Genomic DNA, 19,431 nt, shown 5'->3' with positions numbered 1-19,431 from the left:
TCAGTGACTTAAATACCCATCTCTTAATAGTTGATAGAACATGAAAACCCAAAATGAGTAAGAATATAGAAGATCTGAACAACACTATCAACCACTTTTACCTAATTGAAATTTATAGATCATTCCACCCAACAACAGCAGAGTAAACATTCATTTCATGTGCACATGAAATATTTCCAAGAATAGACCATATTCTGTGCCATAAGTAAGTTTTAATAAATGGAAAAGTGTTCAAGTTACCCAGAATATGTTCTCTAAGTACAATGGAACTAGAAATCAACAACAGAAATATGGAAAATTCTCAAATATTTGGAAATTAAACAACTCATTTCTAAATAAGTTATGGGTCAGAAAATAAGTTACAAGAGAAATTAGAAAATATCTTGAACTGAATATAAGTAAAAACAGTATATAAAAAATCAATGGCTGTAGCAAGTTGTGCCTAGAAGGAAGTTGATAGCTTTAAACGTTTATATTATATAGGAAGATAAAATCAATCATCTAAGCTTTCTTCTTTAAAAGCTAGAAAGAAAAGAGTAAATATAACTTAAAGTAAACACAAGAGAGGAAATAAAATCATAATTAAAATAAATGAAATAGATACCAGGAAAACAATAGAGAAAAATCCCTGAAACCAGTAGTTGCTTCTTGAAAAGATCAACAAAATGGAAAATTCATTAGTTAGAAAATTTGTTAGATCAAGAAAAAAATTGTGCAAATTATCAAAATCTAGACTGGAAGATGGATTATCACTACATAACCTACAGAAATTAAAAGTATTTGTAAAGGAACCTTATGAACACTTTACGTCAACAAATTTGTAAATGTTTTTAAAATGGACAAATTCTTACCACAACTGTCTCAAAAAGAATAGAAAATCTGAATCAAGTAAAGAAATTGAATTTGTGATTAAAAGTCTTCACACATAGGGGCTTCCCTGGTGGTGCAGTGGTTAAGAATCCACCTGCCAATGCAGGGTACATGGGTTCGAGCCCTGGTCCAGGAAGACCCCACGTGCCACGGAGCAACTAAGCCTGTGCACCACAACTACTGAAGCCCGCTTGCCTAGAGCCCATGCTCCGCAACCAGAGAAGCAACCAAAATGAGAAGCCTGCGCACTGCAGCAAAGAGTAACCCCTGCTCGCCACAACTAGAGAAAGCCCGCGTGCAGCAATGAAGACCCAACACAGCCAAAAATAAGTAAATTAAATTAATTTTTAAAAAAGTCTTCACACATAAAAACGCCTTGGCCCACATAGCTTTATTGGTGAATTCTATCAAACCCTTTAAGAAATAACGCCAAGCCTACATGAACTCAGAAAATACAGGAGGAAGGAACACTTCCCTATTCATTCTATAAGAGCATTATTACTCTGATTTGAAGCCAGATAAAGACAAGAAAGAAAAAAAAAGAAACTTCAGACTAATGAACAGAGATGCAAAAATCCTTAACAGATATTAGCAAATAAAATTCAGCAGTAAAAGGATTGCAGAACATAACCCAGTGGTGTTTATCCCAGGAATGCAAGTTTGGTTTAACAAAAGAAATCAATTCATGTAATATACCAGAGTTTCACAACCTCAGCACTTTTGACATTTTCGGCTAGATAATTCTTTGTTGTGCATTGTAAGATGTATAGCAGAATCCTCAGCCTTTATCCACCAGATGCCAGTAGCGTCCTCTCCCCCACCTCCAGTTTATCAAAAATATCTCCAGCCATTACCAAATGTCCCTCAGGGAGCAAACCCCTCAGTTGAGAATCATTGCAATACATCATATTAATAAAATAAAGGGAAAAGGAAAATGATCATAACAATAGACACAGAAAAGACATTTGACAAAATCCAACACCTATTCCTGATAAAAACTCTCAAAAAACTAGAAATATAAGGGAACTTTCTCAACCTGATAAAAAAACATCCACAAGAAGCCTATAAGTAATATTACACTTAACTGAGTGCTTTCCCCTAGGATTGGAACCAAGCTAAGGATACCTGTTCTCATCACTTCTAGTCAACATTTTACTGGTGGTTCTAGCCAATTCAATACAGCAAGAGAAATAAAGGCTTACAGATGTGAAAGGCAGAACAAAAATTGTCTTTATTTGTAGATGACATGATCTTGCATGTAAAAAATACTAATAAACCTGCAAACACTTATAGAATAATGAGTTCAAGAAGGTCACAGGATACAAGATCAATATAAAATCAGTTGTATTTTTATATACTAGCAATGAATGGTCTGAAAATAGAATCCAGAAAACAATTTTACTCACAGTAGTATCAAAAAGAATAAAATATTTAACAATATATTTTAACAAAAATGTAAAATAGCTGTTCACTGAAATACATAAAATACTGCTGAGACAAATTAAAGAAGACCTAAATAAATGGGGGGACATACCATATTCATGAATTGGAAAACAATATTGTTAAGATGGTAATTCCCCTCAAACTGCTTTATATATTAAACCCAATCCCTATCAAAATCTTAGCTTTGTTTTGTACAAATTGACAAGCTAATTCCAAAATTTATATGGTATTGCAAGGACCTAGGCCAGGAGCCAGGAAATTTTTTCTCTAAATGGCCAAGACAGTAAGTATTTTAGGCTTTTCAGTCTCCACAGTCCCTGTTGCAACTATTCATCTCTACCAATGTAGTTCAAAAACAGTCATAGAAAATACATAATGAACAGGCATGGCTATATGTCAATAAAACTTTATTTACAAAAACAAGTGGCAACCCGGAACTTAGATTAACCAAAACAATTTTGAAAAAGAACAAAATTGAGTGACTTACACTAAGTGATTTCCATACTTGTTATAAAGTTGCAGTAATGAAGACAGTGTGATATTGGTGTAAAGATAGACACATAGATCCATGGAACAGAATAGAGTCCAGAAATACACTCACAAATATATGGTCAATTGATTTTCCATGACAGTGCCAGGGTAATTCAATGGCAGAAAGGATAGAATATCTGTATGGGGGAAAAAAAAAAAAAGGATGATCTTTAATTCACACCCCCCACATGGACATATATACACTACCAAATGTAAAATAGATAGCTAGTGGGAAGCAGACACATAGCACAGGGAGATCAGCTCAGTGTTTTGTGACCACCTAGAGGTGTGGGATAGGGAAGGTGGGAGGGAGACGCAAGAGGGAGGAGATATGGGGATATATGTATATGTATAGCTGATTCACTTTGTTATAAAGCAGAAACCAATACACCATTGTAAAGCAATTATACGCCAATAAAGATGTCAAAAAAAAAATTCACACTGCCCACAAAAATTAACTTGTAACGGATTATAGGCCAAGATGTATGATCTAAAACTATAAAGTTTTAGAAGAAAATATAGGAGAAACAATGTAACCAATAGCATGATCTATAATAGAAACAAATTAATAAATTGGATTTCATCAAGATTTTAAAAGATCTTTTCAAAGCCAGAACGTATGTGAACTCTTAGAACTAAATAATAATAACTCTTACAAGTCAATAAAAAGAGAACAAAAAAAAAAATAAGCAGAAGATTTGAAGACATTTGTCAAAGAAGATATGCAAATGGCAAATGAGCACATGGAAAGATGTCACATCATTAATCATAAGGGAAATGCAAAGTAAAGCCACAACAAGGTGTGTATAACACCGACTAGAATGGCTAATATTAAAAAGACTGACGATATCAACCGTTGTCAAGGATGTGAAGAAACTGGAACCTTCTCATACAGCCGGTAGAAATGTAATATGCTACAGTGATAAGCCACTTTGCAAAGCTGTTTGGCAATCTCCAGCAGATTAAATGTACATGTACAACACAACCCAGTAATTTATTCCTAGGTCTACCTAAAGAGAAAGAAAATGTATGTCCACACAAAAACTTGTATTCAAATATTCACAGCAGCATTCTTTCTTTTCCTTTTCCTTTTATTCATAGCAGCATTATTTATAATAGCCCAAAGCTGGAGAAAATCCAAATATCAGCTGGTGAATGGATAAACAAAATGTAGTGTATCTATACAACGGCATACTATGCAGCAATTAAAAGGAAGACACTACTGATATGTGCAATAAAATGGTTGAAACTCAGAAACATTGTGCCAATTGACACAAAGTGGTACATGATTATTTACATAAATTTTCCAGAAAATGCAAAACTATAGAAACAGGAAGCAGATCCGCTCTTGCCTGAGTCCAGGGCTGGGAGTGGGGATTGACCGCAAAAGGACAAGGGGTGATGGATTTGTTCTAAAATTTCATTATGGCTATGGTTGAAAAACTGTATACATTTACTAAAATTCATTGATTGGATGAATGGTATTGAAAGTATAACAGTAAAGTTGTTTAAAAAAGGAAAAAGTATGAAACAAAAGTATGTGCAATAGGGACTCCAGTGTTTCCATAATTAGAGGCCCCCATTGTGCCCACAGAAGATCACATGGGATTTCTCAGGACAGAGGGGCAAGGTCATGGAATACTGAGGTGTGGTTGGAATCAAAGACATTTGAACTTTGTCAATTTTTCCCAGGTTAACCCCTTCCTGAGCTTCTGCCTTTCCTTCTTAGTTCTTCTGTCTTGTTTTCTGTGAAACAGAAGATGTGGTTAACCAAGGTATAGGAGCGTTGTTTAAAATCTCTTCATACAGCGTAGCCACCATTCTCAAAAAGAAGAAATACCAAAAGAAAAAAAAGAAAGGTCTTCCTTGTTATCAACTTATTACAAAGTCTAACAAAGCCAAATCATGCCAATCAAACCATTGATCTTACTTCATGGTTCCTAAGGTTAAATAACAACCTTAAAATCTATAGTTTAATGTATTACAGTGAATTAATGTTAGGCAGAATTAATGTTAAAATGTCTTTCCAAACACTGATGGGAATTTGCATGTGTGAATCTTATTAAAGGTACTGTCAAAATGGACAGAATCCACATTCAGCCAAGCATACAATGAAGACAGCAGGCCTCATTTTAAAATAATAAAAATCTCGTTTCTCCTACGAAAAGAGTGACTATCAGATAATCAGACCATGAACAGAGAACAGGATGGGTGAGTTGTGTGTACTGAGTGGGGGGCCCCCTGGAACAAATTACAGCATAAGTCTGTTTTCTTCAAATAGGCACTAAACCTAGATGAGAATAGAGTGAATCAAGTAGAACAAAAGAAACATGGGTTTTTTTTGAGCTACTAAGCTAAAAGTGCAGCTGCTGGATGCATGTACATATGAGATGTGTGTTCATGCCAAAACCTGCACACAAATGTTTATAGTAGTTTTATTCATAATTGCCAAAACCTGGAAAAAACCAAGATGTCCTTCTGTAAGTGGATGAATAAACAAACTGTGATACATCCAGACAATGGATGTACCTTTTGAAAAAGTCTTTGGAAAAGTTTTTTTTTTAGTAAATCTATTTATTTACTTTTGGCTGCATTGGGTCTTCTTTGCTGTGCGCAGGCTTTCTCTAGTTGTGGCTAGCAGGGGCTACTCTTTGTTGCGGTGTGCGGGCTTCTCATTGCGGTGGCTTCTCTTGTGGAGCACAGGCTCTAGGCACACAGGCTTCAGTAGTTGCGGCACGCAGGCTCAGTAATTGTGGCTTGCGGGCTCTAGAGCTCAGGCACAGTAGTTTTGGCGCACGGGGCATGTGACACATGCTCCGGGGTATGTGGGATCTTCCCACACTAGGGACCAGGGCTCGAATCCGTGTCCCCTGCATTGGCAGGTGGATTCTTAACCACTGCGCCCCCAGGGAAGTCCAGAAAAGGAGTTTTTTTTAAAAAATTACATCGGTCCTCGGATAAGCCCCCTTTCCCCCAGCACTCCCTGCCTCTCTTCTGTGGTGGTCAGCATACTGACAAGCAGAGCTGAATAAAGGTTATTTGATGAAAGCAAAGGAGCCTCACATCACTGGATTAAGAAGTTAAATACAGAAAATCCACAGGCATTCATTCATTTATTGTCTCAAGGCAGGACCTACTTAATGAGAAAGTGCACATTCTATGTGCTCAGTACCCTGAGGTTTCGCTTTTTGCCTGGGAGGGGTATGCTGCTGTTATCACACTTTCCATGTGTCGTTCCATTACAGGCAAGGACTTTCCATTTTAACTTGCAGCTGAAGTTAGAGGTGCAATGTAAGGCCCAAGGAGAGGATTTTTCCCCCTTATATGATCTCACTGATCTTTCCGTGATAGAAGATATGACCTTTTATCCTGCTCTAACTAACCCACAATATTGATCAGTCTTTGCACAAAAGGTCAGCCCAACGAAGATAATGCATCCATCTATTACTCCAGTAGGTGGCGCCCTCCCCACTCCATCAACACCATCATTCCATTGACAGCCAAGGCTGCCATCTTTTATTCTTATCAATTTATCCAGCAAATTAAACAGCTGAAAGCCATGTCTGAAGTCTGGGGGTAGTCTTAGGATGTTTAGAATAAACAGATTCAAAGTTTATCCCTTTTCTTCTGTGCAAAAATTTAGTGAATAGTCCAACCTGCCCTTATTTTTCTAGAGGAATTTAGCTTGAAAACTGGATTGTTTATAACATTGCAAGTATTTCGAGAACACTAAAACTGCTAAAATTCATCTCCTTCTCAAAGTTGTTTTGTCTGAAGTCACACCAACCATTTCTTTGAGGGGCAAGGTGGCGTAGTGACTAAGAGCCTGCAAGAACAAGACTCCCCAGGTTCGAATCCCACCTCTCCCAAACTAAGAATTTTGCAATTTGGGGCAAAGTGTTCAAGAGATGAATTTTCCAAACTATAAAATAGGGCTGATGATCAAATGGGTAAATATGGGTAAAGCACTGAGCACAGTACCTGGTGTATAATAAAACTTAATGTTAGCTATCATCTGCAAGTATTTTAACGTTTGTTTACATTATTTAATGTATATTTATGTTCTGTCCTTCCCATCCATCTTCAAGTCCTTGAGGAAAGAGATAATGTCTCCTTCATCAGACTGGGCTAGGTCCCAGGGTTTGTTTTCTCTATTCTCCCAGACACCCTGCAGAGGATTCTGTGACCAACAAGGGGAACTAGCAACACGTCCTTGATTTCCAACTATCACCCATCTAAAATTCCTCTACCTTCCCACTTAGGCTCCTAGCCCTGGAGTTGTGCAGCCTCCCCTTCCCACTACTAAAAGATTCACTATCTAGCCCAGCATGAGATTTCATCATATTTAAAGTTTGGATATCACTTTTGGGATAAACTGGCTGCTTTATTCAGTTGACGGGGAAGAGGTATCTGAAGAGACAATTGAAGCATAGTCAATGACAGTACCAGGGCCCCGAGCATACCCGCATATATGCATACAAGACATTGTGTTTCTAGCCAGTGAGAGGAAATATAACTCTACAAAACATGCTGTTTAGTGTTGGGCTGTATTTGCAGCATGCTGGGCAGCGTGGGGATGGCGGGGTAGATAATGAGAAAGGAGGTGAGTGCAGGCAATCATGCGAGAAGCTGCAGGCAACCATGCGAGAAGTTGCCCACGGGCCCCAAACCACCATGGGGTGGTTTGAATCTGGATTTGTGGCTGTCGCTGAAAAATAAGAGACCAGATAAGGACAGGCTGGCACGGAGCCTGGCTGCTGCTCTAGACCCCCACACATGGTCTTTAGTGTGCCAGTGTCCCTCCCCGTCCCCGGGACGACAACTTTCACCTCTCTCCTGTGTGTTTCCTGCCTGGCTCCTGTGCCTATCTGAGTGGTGCCTGTTATTATTCTTCCCTTTTACGGATGAGTAATCGAAGCCCGGGCGGTTAAGTAACTTTCCCACGGTTGCCTAGCTGAAAGTGAAGGAGCTAGAATTGGAATTCTGGTCCCTTTCATTCTAAAGTCCATGATCCTTATAATCCATCAGTCTTCACAGAGGAGATTTATGTAGAGTACAAATATCATTTAGAACATATGCGCATGGAGAGCAGCAGTGTAAGAAAGAGCCCCGTATTGGGGAGCAGGGAGACCGGGACTCAAGGCGAAGCTATGGCATTTGCTGGGTGTCATCACTTCACGTCATTTCTCTGGAACTCAGATGGCTCATCTGTAGAATGGGGATGACCAGGCCTACTTCACAAGGTTTGGAAGCTCGAAGGAGATGTCTGGGGAGTCCTTGGAACGGCAAGTTCTACAACTCTAAGGGATTGCTGGGCCAGCAGCAAGGAGGAGGGCTGGCAAATTTGTGCTGCTGTGAAGGAAGGTCGGGAGGGACCGACCTGAGCCAGATCTCAGACCTTGGCTAATGGGTCAAAATATGAAAGGATTGCCTGAGCCTGGTTATCCCTGACTGAAGGGTAAGATGTGTACACTTCAAACGCCCCTGAGGGAAACCAGAGATGATTTTTATTTGTAGGTACTCACGATTCTAGCGAGGGTAGGTTAGGTCTCTTACGGGCTGGGTAACTGCCTCTCACCGTCCTGCCCGACACTTTCCTGCGCTTCCTCCCGACCCGGGAGCCTGCGCCCCTCACCGCCCCCGCTCCCGTGGCCCCGCCCCTTCAGGGCCCCAGGCCCGCCCTCCTTCCTCGGGGGTGGGGCTCCGAGCGCCGGGCTCCGGGGCTGAGAGCCGAGCCCCCGCCTCGCCGCCGCAGCCCTGGAGTCCTCGCGCGCCTGCAGCCGGGAGCCGGCCGAACCCCCGCCCGCCGGCCCACACGTGAGTCCAGCCCGGTCGCCGCCCGGGGCGGCTGCGCCGCGGGGATTGAGCCCCACGCTGTAGGACTGGAGTGAGGGGACCGAGGAGCGCTTTTCGGCTCATCCCATTTACTTTGAAACCGAAAGCGCCGCGGCGGCAGGAGCCCCCCGCCGGGCTGCGGGGACCCGGGCCTGGCTGCCCGTCCCACTCGAGCCCGGTGAGTCCCCGACGGCCGCCGGGAGGGCGCGGGGGGTGGGCGGAAGGAGGCGACGGGGCCCGGACCCGGGGTCGCGGGAAGCCGGAGGAGCAGGTGGTCCTTGATGCGCGCGAGTGGGTGCGGCGTGGGGGGCACCTGGGTTGCGGGAACCCGGAGAGGGTTTTCTTAGCAGAGGAGGGATGTGGCGAGGACGGAAACTGGGGGTCCCGAGCCGGGGAGCGGCTCCAGGGCGTGAGTGTGAACTGGAGGGGCCAGGTTCAGGTCGGGGTGCGCAGGTGGGGGAGGACCTTAAGGCGTGCCCCGCATACCCGCACTGCAAACCCCTGGTTCCCCCTCCATGCCCTTAGGTCCCCCCTCTTTCCACGTTTGCATGACTTTCCAGCCAAAGTATTCTAGAGTGAAACTTTAATGTTGGCATGAATGGAAACCTCCAAGAACTGTTCGATTGAGCGTGCTCATTTAGAACCACCCTCACCCCCAGCCAAGGGGAGCTCAGAGGGGTCTTGCAGGAAACCAAGACTCACAGAGGTTGAAATGAGTTACCCAGGGACACACAGAGAATTGGTGGAAACCAGATTGCCTCCCCCTCGTTACTGCTCTGCAGGGTTTTGGCAGTTCTGAGAATTTTCAGTGAATACTGGGGCCACGCTGTTGCCACTAACCCCTCTGGCCGTCTCCTCCGACTCTTTCGGCTGGTTCTGCCTCCTCCTGCAGCGTTTCCATATTTGGCTATTTCAGATTTACTTTCATCAGAACTCAGTTACCTCGCTGTGGCAGGCAGGGTTGCTCAGGGCTCGCGGTGGGGTTGGTGAAATGAGGCGTGGCTCCCGCCCGGACTGCCCCCTGCGCACCCCACCTTCCACAGCGCCGGGCTCTGACCCGATTCCCTTGAGGACAGGCCTCTAGTAAGCAATGGGATTAAGTAAATATTTATTGGACACAGGTGCTGGGTGAGAACTGTGGTCGGGTCAGTGGAATGCATTCCTCCTTTCAGAGATATTTGCATTTTAAAAGGAAGACACAAAATACAAAGAAATTGGTTGAAGTGCTTCTGGAAGTAGAGCAGTTCTGGGGGTGTGTGAGATAATTTTAGGCAGGGAAAGGCTGGGCTAGAACCTCTCAAATCCGGAGTGCAGCTGCCTGCTCTGCTTTACACACAGACAGCTGAAGACAGGGGCGTTAGCACAGTTGATGGTTTGGGTGAAAACCTTATCATCTAAACACTCCCACCTCCAACTCTAATTTGGACTGGAGAGACAGAAATTGCTGTAGAAAAGATGAATGTGAGGTGGAAGCAGAAAATGTCTAGCTTTATCAAGGTGCTTTTGTTTTGTTTTTGTTCTTGCTTTGAACTCAGTGGAATGGGTTGGTGCTCAGATGCTGGAACCTCTGTCGCTGGGTCCTGGACATAGGCAGGAGAAAGCCTCCCATCTGAGCCAAACTCTGGAAGTTCTGCCAGAGGGGCGGTGATGGAGGTAGTGACTTTTTCAGGTCCTCGGGGCAGAGGTCTGTGGCTGGCGTAAGGAGAAAGACGGGCAGTGTTTCCATCAGTCCGCAAGCATCACCTGAGTACCCGCTGGCTGTGGGTGGCAGAGTAGCGGAAACAATATGGAAAGGAGATGGAGTCGAGTCCGCTGGAAGTACCAACTGTAGGGACTGAGATATTTCAGTGGAGATGACTGCAGAGTGAGGGAGCTGGATGCCTCTGAGTCAGTGCCATTAGGCTAGCCATGGGAAAGGCTCGTCAGCATTTAGACAAACAGACCTCCTGTGATTATCTCAGCTTTACTGGAGAGGACCCTGAGGAAAAACGAATAGTGCCTTGTTTATAAAGCTCTTTCCTTTTCAAAGCATTTTGTCATTGCTCTTGTCATTTTGTTCTCATTTTGTTCTCCACGATACCCTTGTGATTCAAGCCAAAGCAGGATTATTCTCCACATGGCCCAGTTGGTGCGGGTGAAGCACTGAGAAGTGAAATAACCCTTTGGGCTCCACTGCTGGGCCAGGCCTGGGTCTCCAAGGACTCCGGTTCCTCTGCTCCAGGCCCTTCACCCTGGTTTCACAGAGAGCTACATCTGCCCAGCTCCCCCTCAAGAAGGGTTAACAAGGGGACCCAGACTCTAATAATGCATGTATGGTCTGTTCCCGGCAACACAGAGCAAGTTCTCCTCCAGACTCTGACCTGGCCACGGCATGAACAGACACCCACTCTGTTAGTTCTACTTCGGTTAGTGAACTCAGGGCGAGACCTGTGTCTGGTCTTGTTTGTATTCTGGCACCTGGCACAGAGGAGGCCTAAACAAATGTTGGCCTTGAATTCATTTGAGCTGTGTCTCCCTTGGGCTCTGAGCTGCCAGGGCCTGATGGCTGGGGAACGTGTGCTGGGTGAGGCTCTGGAGAGACAGGTTGAGCTGCCAGCAGGACTGGCTTAAACCCCCGAAGTCAGAGTAGCACCGTCCAGTTGAGAGATAGCCTGTCTCACCTGATGAACTTCTCACTGCCTGCCTGAGAGCAGGGAGAGATAGGTGCTGTTCCTTCCACTTTACCTGGCTGCAAGCCAGACCTCAGAAGTGACTTGAAAGATCTCACAGCACGTAGGGACCGGCCAGGACTCCAGCCCAAGTCTTCAGACTCCAATCCATGTGCTCATCTCATAGTTTTTTAGCTAGAGGAAGCCAGGATTCTGGGCAGGAGGGCGAGGAAACCAGAAAGGCATGCATCAAAGGCTGCCTGACACCTCTGTCACTGATCCGGGGTCTTTAATAAGAGCTGACAGACCAGGGGAAGGGGATCAGTGGCCAACTCTGCCTCTGAACAGCTCTTCCTGTCCAGGTGATGGCTTTTTCTGACGTTCCTCTGGGGCAGGAGCTATCACCCCAGCAGAGTGTAGTAGGTGGATGGGTGTGTGTGTCAGGGTTAGAAGGGAGCAAGCTGCAGGGCAGAAGTCATCCCCAGGGCTGCTGAGGCCATGGTCGGGCCCCAGTGAGTTTGTTGCTTTGCACAGAGCAAAGCTTTTTGGAGGGTCACACAGCGGTTTTTTCCCCCTAGAGTCCCCGGCAGGCCCTGTCTTGTGAGGAAGTGGGCTGGAGGGCCAGGGGAAAATAAAAGTGAAAATACTCAGTGGTCCTCATAGAAAAATTCGAAGTCCATTTGCAGTGACAGTGATGAGCACTTTCTGCATTTTGTTACCTGGAGGCAAGCGGTGGTACAGGCTTAGACGGCGCTGTAGCAAGAGCAGTGTGCACCCAAGTGTCCGTGCAGGTTCTGTGGCCCTGGGGTTACTGATGGAGCCCAGTGAGCGCCCCTCCCTGGGGGTGGGGAGATAGGTTCTTGTGGGAGGAGGTACCCATCTCACTTCCAGCAGATCCTCATGCCTCGTTTCTTGACACACACTCCATCAGCTTCCCTCCTTGCCAGTTCAGAACATCCCTGGAATTTCCCCTATAGCTTTTTTTTTCTCTCAAGGAAAAGGTGCTCTCCTGGCCAGCGGGAGGGCACCTTCTCCACCTACACCCCTGATGCAGCCCTCTCCTCCCTCGGAGATGGAGATGGAGACGATTCCCTTCATAACTCCCTGGTCACTGATTCCTTCCCCTCCACCACATGCTCAGTCTCTTAAACAAGAAGACCCCACGTTTCCTCTCCCTTTCACTGACCAGCTCCTAGAAAGAGCAGCCAGCACTTGCCCTTGCACTTGGTGCTCTCCTCACTCGGCACCGTGCACCTGCCCTGCTGCTTACATTGCCCTTTGCAAGGCTTCCAGGGCTTGGTAATCCTCAGTCGCCAGCCTGCTCTGCAGCTGTTGCTCAGCTCCTTGGAGGGGGCCACACCGTCCCCACTGTCGTTTCCTTCCTTGACCTCGAGCTTCTCGTCCTCCTCCTGCCCTGTAAGTGTCAGAATGGGGCCAACACTGTGTCCTCAGGCTGGCTTGCCGTTCCTACGCTCCTCTCCCTGGAACCCTCCTGTGCACCCGAGGTTGACCAGCGCTCTTAAGGAAAGGCTGATCAAGTCTCCACCTCTCACCCAGCTCTCTTCTTGGCCAGTTTGATTTGTGATGGATACACAAAATCCTCACCGTGATGTTTCAGGGGCCCCTTAGATACTCGTCCCAAGCTGCCTCTTCCTCCACGTTCTCCCTAACCCTTGCAGAGATCATTGCTGTCCCTTAGCCACCTCTGTCCTGTCTCTCCCCAGCCGGTCCTGATCTACTGTCTGTTCCCAGGGCTGCAACCTGAGTTCCCGTCCGCCCCCCACTTTTTCCTGCACTACCTGAACTGTCCATTCACTCGCTTTCCTTCCCTTCTGTTTTCTCTTCCACACTGTTGCAGAGGGGACTCCTTAATGCATAGTCTAATCAAGACCTACTGCTTCCACTAATGGTGTCGTGGGAATAGGATGGGTTTCAGAATCTGGCAAGCTTGGTTCAAATCTGGATTTATGGCTTGCTGGTTGTAGTTGTATGATGTGGGCAAGTCGCCCAACTTCCATGAGCTTCTGTTTTCCCACCAGTAAACAGAGATAGTAATGTCACCCACTTGGGGTTGCTGGAAGGATTAAGTAAGGCAAAATATACACAGAGCCTAGTGTATGGTGGGTTCAGTAAAGCTGGTTTTCTTCTCCCGCATGTTTGACAGCATAGGGAGTTGTGGGGTCTCCGGGGAGGTGGAGAATATGCGTCTAGCCTAAAGGCATTCAGATTTAAATTAAAAACAGACAAGCACAAGAACTGCCACATACCAGGCTAGACCATCATTTAAACTAGCCTATTGCTGTCGCTTTGCAATCTCTAGACCAGGCCAACCTCAGGGACCAGAGTCGGTGAACTGGAATGGGGCAGGGCATGGTGGGGATAAGTTGGACCGAGCCCTTGGCAGGCAGAGGGCAGAGGAGGGGACTGGCAGCGTGAGATAGAGGAGGCTCAGCCCCAGGGGGTGGGTTTCAGGGGCAGGTTTCCAGTCCTTTAGAAGGACGTGTGGGCAGAGCAGTGCAGCCTTGGAGGAATCATAGTGCTGGGCAGGGAGGCAACACAGGGACCCCACAGAAGAAATAAAACGGATTTAGGAAGCAAAATACAGGTGCTGGCTTGTGTGGCTCACCAGGAGCAGAGCCATTACTTCAGTGGGATCCAGCTGTGAAGTGAGAGCAGGATGAGGAGTGAGGTTGACTTGGGACAAAGCTGCCAGCCAGAGCCCTCTCTGTGCTCCCTTCCTAAAGGGGATGGCTTGGAACAGCCAGGCTATGTTCTGAGCCTCTGTTAGAGGAGTCCTTGATGCTGGAGGATGGAGGCAGGGGGTGGGGTTAAGCTGAGCAGGTCACAGAGGTCCCTCATCTACCTTCAGGATGTTGGGATTCTGAGGAAGAGGCTGGGCAGATATCTGTGGTACAACCTAGGAGAATTTCCCATGCTTCCCTGGGTTCAAGGCAAACTAATGTACTATGAAGTGAAAACTTGAGTGTTAAGTAGATGCAGAATAAATAAAAGAAGTGATTCAGCAACTGGATGGGATCATTCCAGGAAGCCCTCCTGAGGCGTGAGGAAGGTGGACAGACGGGAGGGAGAGGAGGGAATGTTGAACCACGGGCAGAGGCATTTCTGAGGGATAAAGGAAGGAAGGAATAGTTGTTCTTAATGTATGGGAAGTAGATTATTCTAGAGCAGATTGATGTTGAGGTGGTTTATATGAAAAAAACCTAATAATTTGGGATGTTGCTTGAACCTCTCCATAGCACTCCCATAGACTTCCTCAAAAATGCCCAGTGCCATGTATTTGCTTTGGACGGGCAGACGCTAAATTCTTTCAATCTTTCTGTGATGCTAATTCACTGACACTAGGTCTTTCTAACGAGTGTGACTGACTGCTGTAACCCCTGTCTCTTCCACCTCATAACTGTAATGCGGAATTTTCTCAGTGTCAGCTCTCTTTAGACCATGTTGAACAGCGGCAGGGCCTTCTACACCTGACTTATCTATTCCTAACTTTCTTCACATCGTTTCTCCTTCCTGGAATGCCTCCTGTTTTAATCTACTAATCCGTGCCCCTCTCACTCTTTTCAAAGAAAACTCAAAATTCGTTTCTCGTTAGGAAGGCTGGTCTCCAAGAACACGCCCAGGTTCAGTGATTTGCTAGGAGGACTCACGGGATTCAGCCTATAGTCATAGAGCTAAGATTTATCACGGTGAAAGGATACAAAGCAAAATCAGCAAAGGGAAAAGGCACATGGGACAAAGTCCAGAGGAAACCAGGCACCAGCTTCCAAGTGTCCTGCCCCAGTGAATTCACATAGGACGTGCTTAATTCGTCCAGCACTGAACTGTGACGACACATGTGAAATGTTGTCTATTGGGGAAGCTCATTAGAGACTCAGTGCCGAGTATTTTTATTGAGGACTGGTCATGTAGGCACCCTCTGCCTAGCATACAACCAAAATCTCAGACTTCCAGAAACAAAACAAAACAAAACAAAACAGATGTTCAGCCTAAATCCCATTGTTTGCACAGTTCAGGCACAATGAGCAACTCAGGGTGGTGAGAGCCCACCCCGAATCCACCTTTCCAGACATCAGCCGAGGCCCATCCTTGGAAGCAGACCTTTCTAGGGGTAGCAGGTGCAGGCCTGCTCTGTTAACGCTTTTCTGCACAGCTTCCCTGCATAATCCCACCTCAGTGCCTAACTATAGTTATGCTCTAGAGAGCACCACCCTAGATAAGGGGCCAGATTACCTGGGTTCTAGCCCGACACGGCCGCCTACTGCTGGGTGACACTTTGGATCCCTCAAACTCTATTTTCCTCATTTGGAAAAGGAGGGTTGTAATTCTCGTGTGTAGAGTTCAAGGGTGACTGCGATGATCAAGTGAGATGGCGGAGTGGGTGTCCATCCCCCTAGATTGATCACCCACTGTGTCTAGGGCCATGCGTGAGCACGGGGAGTACGGAGGGAAGCGTGGTGAAGTGGCTTTGATAGGAGACAAGCCCGAGGTTGAATCCCAACCAGGCAGTTGCCAGCTACGTCACCTTGAACACGCTCTTCAATCTCCCTGAGCTTCAGGACCCGACCTGTAAACTATGAACGTGAGTAATGAAACTAGTACCCATCCCTCATTGGGCTGCTGTGCAGAGTGAGTGCAACAGCCCATAGAAAGCATCTGGCCACGGTATCTAGCACACTGTAGGCACCCAGAGTGGCAGCTGTTCATTTACTCAGGTATTTGAGCAGTTGCTCTGTGCCAGCACCTTGAAAAAGACACAGTCCCGGCCCAGCCTTCTATTTGCTCATGTAGACTAATACTGAACAGATAATTACATTAGAAATGAATGTAATCATACGTGTTATGAAGGAGAAGTACAGAGTGATAATAGGGCGTGTACTGAGGAAGAAGGGGCTGATTAGCTGAATAATGATGCTTAAGCTGGGCTTGGATGAGTTTAGTTCCGTGAGAAGTGGGAGGAGGGAGGAGAGGATGTTTCCAGCAGAGACAACAGCTTGAGCAAAGGGAGACCAGCCTTAGGGCGAAGGCTGGAAGGAAGGAAGGTTCTCCTCTCCTGTGAGGAATGGCAAAAAGGCCAGAGAGGCTGGAGAGTAAGGGGTGGGGAGGGAGATAACCTGGAGAAGTGAGTGGGACCTCGGTAGCTCAGTTAAGGGTTTGGAACTGTGAGAGTAACGGGAGGCTGTGGAAAATCTGTGTGAGTGAGAACACCTTGGCTTTTTCAGAGGCTAATCAGGCTGCTGTGTGAGGGATGCTTTGGGGGAGTGAGTGGGTGAGGCGAGGCCAGCCACAGTAGGGGATGTGAGGGGAGACCAGCCACAGGAGGGGAGGGGAGGGGAGACCAGCCACAGGAGGGGAGGGGAGGGGAGACCAGCCACAGGAGGGGAGGGGAGGGGAGACCAGCCACAGGAGGGGAGGGGAGACAAGTAATAGGAGGCTGGTGCAGAGGCCCAGGGGAGAGGGATGTGGCTTGAATCGGGGGTTGGTTGTGAGGGAGGAGAGAGGGCACTACCAGCAATGATACCAGTTGTCTGGTGACAACAGCAAGATAAAAAGCGGCCCTTCACCGAGAGGGACCACTGGAGAGAGGAAGCCACCACATTTTGGATGTGGTGGCTTTGGAGTGCCTGTGAGACATTGAAAAGGAAACACTAGGAAGGCAGTAACATGTGGGTCTAGATGCAGTGGAGAGAGACATTGGGGGTCGTTAGTTCATATGTGGTCTTTGATGCCAGGACAGTGTGGTTTCAGGGAAGCTAAAGGGGAAAAAATATTTTAAAGTGTGTGTTTGGGTTTGGGATGGGGGTCGGGGTCCCTAACATCAGATGTTTCTGGGAAGCCACTTAAGATGAAGATGGAAAATTGACCATTGGCTTAAGTGACCCAGGAGTCCCTGGGTCCTGGGTGAGAGCAGTTTGGGGGGCTTGGTGGGGTGTGAGCCAGGCCGGAGTGGGCTGAGCGTTGAAGAGAGGCCGGTGGAGATAGTCACTCCGCTGTGAGAGGGGGAGGATGAGTCAGGAGGTTTGGCTGTGAGAGGAAGCAGAGCTCGAACCTTAGAGAAATATGAGAGTGAGAATTTGGGGGGTTGCTTGCATCTCAGGAGAGATTTGTGATTGTGTGAGCGCTGACAGAAGAAGCCAGCTGAAAGGGGGAGGCTGACGGAGAAGCAGCCTCTTCCCATCAGAAAACCCCTGAGGAGGCAGGAGGCTGGGACAGGTGGAGAGCTTGTCCTGGTGCAGAGGCCACCTCTGCGGGGGCCCTGGGGGGGGCGGAGGAAGGGCAGAGCAGGGTCCCCCTGCACAGAGGGCCGGATGTGCAGGCCTGTTGGCAGGAAGTGGAGGTATCTCTGCTCTGAAAACTTCTATTTTCTGTGCAATAGGAAATGAGGTTTCCTGGGGAGACGGGGAGTGTGGTCAAGGTCTGTGCAGAAGAGAACGGTGTGAAACAGATGTTGAAAACAAGAGAGTGAGCTGAAAGGGAAACTGGCCCAGAACTCTGTTACCTGATGAAGTCTCTGGAAAAGGAATCCAGCAAATGTGATTTTAGATCTCTAGCACCTTGTGAGGCACCTCGCTGAGGGCCCCGTACCTGTTTTTTTTTGTTGTTGTTGTTTGTTTGTTTGTTTTTTGCGGTACGCGGGCCTCTCATTGTTGTGGCCTCTCCCGTTGCGGAGCACAGGTTCCGGATGCGCAGGCCCAGTGGCCATGGCTCACGGGCCCAGCCGCTCCGCGGCATGTGGGATCTTCCCGGACTGGGGCACGAACCCGTGTCCCCTGCATCGGCAGGCGGACTCTCAACCACTGCGCCACCAGGGAAGACCCCCGTACCTGTTTTTTGAATAAAAAGTCCTTCTCAAGAATGAGGGGCTCAAGATCTCTATTTTCTTTCTAATCAGACAAATATTTTGCACTGCTCTGTCCCTTTGGTCTTTCCCCACATCTTGCCATGTTGATATTGTCTAGGATTTTAGTTCTATGATAATTATAGATTCAGTTCTATGATATTCTTTTTTATTGTCCTTAGTCCTTTAGACAATTGTTTCATGATTTTCATTTTCCATACCTCTTATCACATCTTCTTAGATTGAATTATTTGAACACTTCTTCCATGATTGTTTTCTAAGTAGAAGTTTTTGTGGCAAAAGAAGAAAGAAGTCCTTCTCAGCATTTTCTCTCTTTCGCAGGTACCTGGCTGCCCACTGGGACACCTCACCCAGGGGCTAGTTCACATTGGTGGGAGTAAGGAGCACTGTTCAGGCTCCACTCTTCCAGCCCCGGATAGCTAGACCCTCCCCCTCCTTACACTGACTACACCCCCCCCCCAAGTCAGCCATCATTAGCCAGCTTTGCCTTCTCTAGCTGTGACTGGTAGAATTTCAGGACTCAGAATGGGTTGAGATGAAGTGTTAGGCCCTGGGGAGCATGTTCCGTGGGAGAGAGCCTGTCCTGCTTTCTGCAGAAACTGTAAGGCTGCTGTTCAGTCTTCCCATGAGTACTTACTGAGTGCCTATCATATGCCCAGTTCTAAGTACTGCTACCTCAGGAAGCAGAAGAAACATTCTTGCCCTCATGGAGCTTATATTCTGGCAGGAAGATAGTAAAGAAGCAAGCGTATACCAAGCTACATGGTAATAAGCGCTTTGGAGAAAAATGCAGCAGGTGATGACGGGGCTGCCGGGGATGTTGCTACTCTACGTGGGTCGGTGAAGCCCTCACTTGTGAAGTAACACCTGAGCAGGTACCAGAAGTGAGGAATAAGCTATTCAGGTGTCAGGCAGAAGAGCATTCCAGGCAGGGCGGCAGCACGCAGAAGGCTCTCCTACTAGTCAAGAAGAAGCGAGGCTGGTGTCACTGGAGTGTGTGAACAGAGGAAAGCGCTGGGAAATGGGGACAGAGAATGGAGGCCAGATCACAGGACTCTGAGGACACTGGCTTTTACCCTGAGTGAGATGGGGCCTTTGGAGCAGAGGAGTGACATATCTGACTTCTGTTTTTAAAAGGATCACTCTGACTGCTGGGTTGTGAATAGACTGTAAAGGGACAGGGGCAGAGGAAGAGACCAGCTAGGAGACGAGGGCTTTATCCAGTGG

The sequence above is a fragment of the Grampus griseus genome (assembly GCF_964374135.1).
Source record: "Grampus griseus genome assembly, chromosome: 1".
NCBI classification, from domain to species: domain Eukaryota; kingdom Metazoa; phylum Chordata; class Mammalia; order Artiodactyla; family Delphinidae; genus Grampus; species Grampus griseus.
The sequence above is the reverse complement of the archived record's forward strand: the minus strand, read 5'-3'. Positions refer to the sequence as shown.